Genomic DNA, 8,559 nt, shown 5'->3' on the forward strand with positions numbered 1-8,559 from the left:
CCCGTTAGAAAGCCATTCCCAATGGTTGTTGTGAGTTGCAGGCACTCTCAGGCTCTTGTGGCTGCTGTGGATTCCAGAGCTGGGCTCTGCTGTGGCTTCCATCTCTGGGTGATGACTGTGACTCAGGCTTGCTGTACTTTTGGTCACAAGCTGTTGGGATGGATTTTATTTTATTTTTATATTTAAGATATAGAAATCGATGTGATTTTAAGGAGTCTCCAAAATCCTACAGACCTTGGGCCGTTTTGCATGAATCACTTCATGAACCCCAGGGGACTCGTAGGAGCTGTACTGCTGTAACATCCTGTGACATAGGATGATGTCATGAAATTAGGTGAAGTGCCTCAATGAAATCCTCAGGGTGGCGTGGAGACTAGGGCCCTTTCAGATACTCAGGGAAGAAAACCCTCATTTGGGCTGACAGTAAAACGCAATGCATGCTGCTCTAGCCTCCAAGGACTACAGCCCACAGAATTGACGATGTGTGTGGTGCTCTGCTTATCCTGCCAGGACCCGTGGGAAAGTCTCGGTGCCCAGCATCATCTACACCCAAGGGCTGAGCTGGAACTGTGCAGTTAGTTTCTGGCTTCCCCCATCTTCCTTCATCAGTTTTGTACTGACTCAAGAGGCCATGAGGAGAAAGCAAGAACTGTCCCAGAACCTCTCTAAGCAGCCCTTCTGGGAGGTCTAAGTTGTCCCGGCCTCCCCCCAAGGCCTTTTTTCTTTGTCACCTGTTTCTCCTCAGCCCCACTCCCATCATCTTCCTTGGCCCTACCAGACCTCTTGTGATACTGAATCTCAGAGGCAAGTTCAAGGCGATCAGGACAGCTCAAGACAGCTCAGACAAGCTGGAGGTAGCCAGAGTGGGTGGGTAACATCAGACAGGGATGGAACATTAGGGAATGTCTTCAAGGCTGGGAAGGGGGGACAGCCTTCACATCTGCAGACGTTCCCAGCACTGAGCTACAATAATAAAAGTGTGTGACATGACAAAGTTGTTGGATGTTTCATTGATGACGCAGGTAGAAAATCAAGATGGCCTGCATTCTGCCCCAGTGCCCAGGCATCTCAGGCATGCTTCTTGTTGAGTTCTGTTTACCAAATCCTACATCTGTTTGTTGACTCCTTCCCCAATGATATCAGAGCTCAGTGATGCCAGGTACCCATGCTAAGCCCAGGCACTCCACGGAGCAGCACACCCTGTGTGATGGAAGTGATGAGTAAGTGTGGATACCAGGCTTGGGACATGGATGTATGAGCCAGCCACATCTACAGAGGTCAGGAAAGGCCTGGCTGGGGAGAGGAGGTTTGTCGTGAGTTTTAAAGAGTAGGTGAACGTTCCTAAAGTAGACGTGGCATGGAGAGGGCACTCTGGGGTCAGTCTTTCCCTGTGTCCCTCTGCCTTTCTTAGCTCAGCAAGAAGTGTGTCCCTAAGCCCCAGTGATCACCCACTTCTTTATGAGGGCCGATTGGATGACCTTTGACCTCTTCTGCAAGATCTACCCCTCCATGCTGACCCTCACTTTTTTAGTGTTTGCTACATTAACCTTTACAGTTATGACTCCACTAATGGTTGTCTAGCACACTACCACACATGTGCATGTCTGTGGCCACCTTCAGCATTTTCCTGGTCTACATGTGCCTGGCCTATGATACTTCTATTTAGTTTGTATCTCTTATCAGTGCCCAGGCAATCCCTCCTCGGACTCTTTTCTTGCTTTGTCTGCACAAGAAGACCTAAGGAAGGTAGTGGGGGTGGCTGCTGTATTCCTAGTCTCAGCATCATGACTCTAATAGTGCCTACAATCTCCATGGTTTAACTTAATCAAAGTCTAGTTCTCATCCATTAACAGTTCCTCCAGCTGGAGGATTTCTTCCGTGTGGGGTTTCTAGGATCGATGTCCTTCCATCATGCGACTGTCAAGGCCATATCATCTGCTTTTGACCAACAAAAAGACATGTAGATGACACACCCATTTCTTAGATGCCTAGCTCAGATGTGATTTATGTGAGTGTTAGACCCCCGGGAAAACTCAGGTATCCGGGGTCCCAGGCCATGACTGCAGTCACCCCAATCACCAGGCGGATTCGAGAGCTTGATGCAAACTGCACGAGGCTTTATTGTAATTTAATGAGCTAACCCCATGTTAGCTCAGGTCTTTCACCCACCCGCCATGGCGGATGGCTAGCAAAGACAACTCCTAGGGCCTCCCAAGAGATCTTGTAGGGCAGCGTAAGGGGAGTGTCTAGGGGTACACACAGGCTCACAATTGGTGTGCCTCCAGCCTTGGAGGGCTTGCCAGTGTGTTGATTGGTCAACTGGTTGTTATGGCCCATAGGCCCTCCCAGGTTGGTTGCTATGCTCTTCGTCATTGCTGTGTGCTTGTCCTTAAAGTACACCCAGGGTAGTAAAGCATAGCGCCACCAGCTAACTTCTGATTGGTTCCTTGTCACGAGGCAGGCACCTAACCTCTAGTGACTAAGACAAGATCATAGAGCACATGTTACTGTCATGGCTGCCGAAATTGGGAGCTGGTCCCTTCATGAGCATATCACATGGTGTCACTGAGAGGCTGTGGGGCCAGGAATTATAGCCTTTGTCTCACACCCATAAGAGACGACGGCCAGGTATCTCTGTCTACCAGAAGAAGCTGGCTATAACTCTAGAAGCCAGCCCTGGGGCAGAATAACAGGACTTTGGCCACTTCTGTTCATCTTTCTTCACATAAGCAGCTCTTTCCAGGGTATGTCCTCCTTTTCAAATTATAAGCTGATTGGCAGATAGGGAAGGGCAAGGGAACAGCATAGAAAGAAAAATCAGACTCTGCAAATGAAATGGAAAAATACATTTCTTTAACTTAGGGTGTCTATAAAGGTTAAAAACCTTACAGAAAGGGGGCGGTGGGACTTCCCAAATTAGTCCAGAATCTCTGGGGAGGTTGACGGTGGCTGTAAGGGGCAAATACAGGAATACTGTTCCAGGTTCCCAGTTCCCAAACATCTCCACATAACAATCCAACCCTTTGGCTTTGCCATCTCTGTTAGCTGTTTGTTGAGTTTCCACAGGATTTCTCTGGGATGCAAATGAGAACCTTGTGAACTGGGCAGGTGCTGGCTCTGTGGAGAGGAGCCACTTCCAGCTTGGCTGGTGATCTGGTTGCCTCTGGGGTTTGATTAGATTCCCAGGGGCCATAGTTTCACATAATTGCTCGCCTTTATTCTGATGCAACTGGGAGAACATGAGGAGATGCACATGGAGCCCTCCTGGCACTGACAATGAGGAGGATAGGGACAACAACTCAGCATCTGCCTGTGTCAGATGGTCACCTGTGGTCCATTATTACTGTAAGCCTACAATTCCACAGAGCGCACATGACAGCTATCCCTATTCTGTAAACAAAGAGACAAAGGCTTGGCTGGGCAAAGTGCACCTCCCAAACCACGCGGCACTCAAGGGCCAGAGCTGGACTTTGAATCCCGTGTCCGTACTGTGGTTGTTGAAGCTGCTTTGCTGCACTCTGCACACAGCAGTTCCCAAGGCCAGGGGAAGCCCCTCCTGCTTGTGACCTCAGTAGGGTCTGCCATCTGGCTCTGTGTATCTTTCCAGGATGGGAGGAGTGGAACAACTCCCCAGAGACAGATGGGCACAATCCTTGTAGTATCACATGATCAGAAGCTTAGATTTGGCAATTTCCCTCACCTGCAAATGGATGGTTTCCAGGAAGCCCTCTCAAGCCATGACAAAGCTGTCATTCAGTACACCTCCATGTCTTCTTGCTCTGGGTCAGTGGCTTTAAAAGGCACATGCCATTCATTCCCTACCTGCTCACCACTGGTCCTCACTTCCTATCTTTTGGAAAAGCTGAGTCTCAGCCCAGGAAGTAAACAACATCGTGATCTTAGAGCTCATCTGCCCAGAGAATGGGGAGGGTCACATACCCGATGATCAGTTCTGGACCACCCAGAAAGAAAACTGTTAAAGAAGACCTCCAAGAAAGGCGAAGGCCCGACCTGGTCTTTGATCCTCCCCAGCTCGGTTCCTTCGAACAGGACATGGAATGTGGATATCACTGATGGCTTCTCTACCCAAGCCTGAGTCTCAGAGGAGGTGGCCACACCCGTGCCTTGAGGACCTCCTCTTAATTACACGGTTGTAGTAGAGTGAGGTTGGACCCAGAGTACCTGGAGGTGCAAATTCCAGCTCTGCCACTCACTTGGCGGATCCCTCTATTTCCTCATATGTGTGGTGTAGGTATCTCTCCCGCATGCTGTAGAATCTGGTGGGATGGTAGACATACACAAGTGACACTGAAAAGTTTCTGCACCCCATAAGTCTCTCGGCTGACGCAATGACCCAAATCAGACCAAATCAAACCAAATTGGAAAAAGCCCACATTTAATGGATACAACACTCCTGGGCGGCTGGAAAGGGAGACCAGAAAAACCATGAGTCTGGTTTCTGGGGGGGGGGCAGTTTAAATACCCTGTGGGAGTGGTCTTGAGTATCTCTGGGGGAAGGGCCATCATTTGGCGGGCTTTCTAAGATGCAGCAGGGTTTGTAGGGAGATGCAGGAGGGGGCTTGGGTGGAATTTCCACCATAACATCCCAGACTCTTTGGGTATATGGATGCCAGGGGCTGGGGTGAAGCTTCCCCCTAAACAGACACAAGGAGATTATCCAGTTCCTTTGCCACTGTATCTCTTCACCAAACAAACAAAAGCAGGCATGCCAACAAATCTTCAAGTTCTAGCAAATTTACCATTTCTCTATGTAAACTTTTCTCTAGCTTTGAGCACTGAACTGATCTTTTAGGAGAGAATACTATTAACTGGGGCAGGTGGATATACAGCTGGCTATGTCTCCAAACCACAAAACCCCTAGTTGAGTTCATCTGTTGCTTTTGTCACCAATGGGCTAGTTGACTGTCCACGGAAAAATTCTCCTCTAGAACTTAGTGTCATGTTCAGTGGCCTCTGACTCTTCAGCTAATGGAGTTGGCAAGTTCAGAGCTGTGAGGGTCACCTCAACCCTCATCCTCCTCCCACAACCATCTGTCTACTGCCCCATCACTGTGACGATGAATGCCTGTGTTGTCATATCTGGTAGAAACTTGTAAACTCTCATCTTTTTTGTTTGTTTGTTTTGTTTTTTCGAGACAGGGTTTCTCTGTTTTGCTTTGGAGCCTGTCTCTGAGGCTTTCAACTGTAGAGCACTCCCCTCCTGATAAAATCAACTCAACTAAAACATCACCACCTCTCTGCTTTGACTTCTCTCAGTGGTCCATAAGCTCTGTGAGGGTGTTGCCGGGAGATCACCCCAGGCTCTCTTCTCTTCTGTGGTACTTGATTATGCTGGTTATTTTTCTTCTCGTGGTGGCAAAATACCCCACAGAGGCAGCACAAGAGAGGAAGACTTTATTCTGATTCATGATTTAAGGGAGTTTCAGTCACTCCTGATGGGGAAGGCATAGTGGACCAAGATCACAGAGTGGCTTGTTATATCTTGGCAGTAGATTGCAAGCAGAGAGCGCTCTGTCAGAACCCTGTGTTAGCCACTCCCCAAACCCTGCCTCTAGCAACATCTACCCCAAACCAGAGTCATTTCCTCCAGCTAGGCTCCACCTCTGTGTTAGTCACTGTTCTACTGCTGTGAGGAGACATCATGACCACTGCAACTCTTATAAAAGAAAGCATTTCACTGGGGCTGGCTTGCAGTTCAGAGGTTTAGTCCATTGTCATCATGGCTGCAAACATGGCAGCATGTAGGCAGACATGGTGCTAGAGAGGTAGCTGAAAGTTCTACATCTGGATCCACAGGCAATAGGAAGAGGAAACCACTGGACCTGGTTTGGGTTTTTGAAACTTCAAAGCCCACCCCCAGGGACATGCTTCCTCCAACAAGGCCATGCTTCCTAAATCCTATCAAATACTGCCACTCCCTAAGCACTGAAATATATGAACCTATGGAGATCATTTTTATTCAAACCACCACAACCCCCTAAAGGTTCCACAATTACACACACACACACACACACACACACACACACACACACACACACACACACACCACCCAAATGGCATCACTACGAGCCAGCAGCTTGGGACCAAATGTTTAGACATATGAGTCTGTGAGGGGCATTTCATACGAAACCATAGCAGTGAGCTATACTAATGCTCAGTGTTCAGGGGTCCATGTTCTCCTCTTCCTGGGTTTCCAAATAACTTAACAGAGCCATCAGGAATTTGCTTCATATCACTAAGGTACAAGATATGTGACAAATGCAATAAATCTTAAACAGGTTAATCTGACTGATCTGCTGCAGCCTGACTGAACACTACCCATCTTCATGTTCTCTCAGAGAGTACAGGGCAGACTGCTTTCCAGGCCGGGTTTCTTCACTGGCATCACCCAGAAGAATGCCCAGGTGGAGGGAGCCTGCAAACTTGCTGATGCCCATAGTGTCTGAAATTCCACAGTCTGGTCAAACTCAGGCTGCTTTCCTCCACTCAACCCCCAGAGCCACTTCCCCAGCAGACACACCAGCTTGCTTCTCTTAAGAGCTTTGCACAACCACACAAAAACAAAATTCAAGATGAGCAGAGATTTCAATAATCATGTACAGGTTTTTATGCAAATATAAGTTTTCACTGCTCTGAAACAAAAGACTATAGGTGGCATTCTTGAATACTCGTTTTGTGTTGTATGTATGGGTTTGTGTCTGTGTGTGCATGTGAGCATCTGAGTGCATGTGCCAGAGGAGTCCCGAAGAGGGTGTTGGATGCCCTGGAGCTGGAGTTATGGGTGATTATGAACTGCCTGAGTTGTGTGCTGGGAACCAAACTTCAATCCTCTGTAAGAAGAGAATGTGTTCTCAATTGCTGAATCATCTCTCCAGCCCTTCTTGGGGCATCTTGCAATTGTGTCTTTAACAAAGAAACTTCCTGTTTCCAGAGTGTCTGTACCATAGTTCATTGCTACCTGTAGTGTAAGAGTTTAAGTTGTGCTGTATCTTCTCCAGCACTTGGTGATGTCAATATTAAGACATTCTAATACATGTCTAACAGTATCCCTGATGTTTTGACTTGTGTTTTCCTGAAGACTAATGATACTGACAATCATTTTGTGTGTCTATTTGCTCTCTGTAGATCATCTTTGCTAAAGTGCTGTTTAAATATATAATATATTTTAAATATGTTTAAATATATAATATATTACCATGTCTTTGAGTTTCTTATTGAGTTTTGTGATGATTAATCTTCAATGATTACTCAACCAGCTTTTGAAGTACCGTGGAAACACCTCTGGAGTGTTTCCATGAAGATTTAAAAGAGGATGGAAGATCCACCCACCCTGAATGTGCTGGGAACCCCAGCTGTATAAATGAGAAAACAAGCTGTTTCAGCTGTCATATTTCTCAGCTTCCTGTCTGCAGACATGTGATTAGCTGCCTCACACGGAAGCCATCGAGACTTCCTTACCAGTGTGGCCTGCATCCTCAGACTGTGCACTCTCAGACTGCATCCTCAGACTGTGCATCAAACTGTGCATCCTCAGACTGTGCACCCTCAGACTGTGAACCCTCAGACTGTGCATCCTCAGACTGTGTACTCTCAGACTGCATCCTCAGACTGTGCGTCCTCAGACTGTGCACCCTCAGACTGTGAACCCTCAGACTGTGCACCCTCAGACTGTGCGTCCTCAGACTGTGCGTCCTCAGACTGTGCACCCTCAGACTGTACACCCTCAGACTGTGCACCCTCAGACTGTACACCCTCAGACTGTGCACCCTCAGACTGCACCCTCAGACTGTGCACCCTCAGACTGTGCATCCTCAGACTGTGTACTCTCAGACTGCATCCTCAGACTGTGCGTCCTCAGACTGTGCACCCTCAGACTGTGCACCCTCAGACTGTGAGTCCTCAGACTGTGCACCCTCAGACTGTGCGTCCTCAGACTGTGCATCCTCAGACTGTGCGTCCTCAGACTGTGCGTCCTCAGACTGTGCGTCCTCAGACTGTGTGTCCTCAGTGTGTGCATCCTCAGACTGTGCATCCTCAGACTGTGTGTCCTCAGTGTGTGTACCCTCAGACTGTATATCCTCACACTGTGAGTCAATTTAGACGTTTGTTCCCTTAAGTTGTTTTTGTTGAGTATTTTGTCACAGCAATTAGAAAGTAAGCAATACAGATGGTCAGAGTTCTACATATACACACACACCAGGAGTCTTTGTCTGAACAAATTATTTTAACTTTGTAACTTTAGTTTATTTACTTTGTCCAGCATTCTGTGTTGAAAAGTCTACACTTTTTCATCCAACTGTATTTGTATTTCATCAATAACTAATTGAAAATATTAGTATGCATATGTACATATTCCCTATTCTGTTCCATTGGGCTGTATGTCTATTGCTGTTATTTATTATTATTATTCAGCACTAGGAATGAAATCCAGGACCTCAGACATGCTAGGCAAGTACTCCATCACTGAGCTATGCCACCTCAGCCCTACATGATTATTGCATGATTCAAAACTGGGTGAAGTTAACTTCCATGTTCATA

The sequence above is a fragment of the Cricetulus griseus genome, chromosome 4, assembly GCF_003668045.3.
Source record: "Cricetulus griseus strain 17A/GY chromosome 4, alternate assembly CriGri-PICRH-1.0, whole genome shotgun sequence".
NCBI lineage: Eukaryota > Metazoa > Chordata > Mammalia > Rodentia > Cricetidae > Cricetulus > Cricetulus griseus.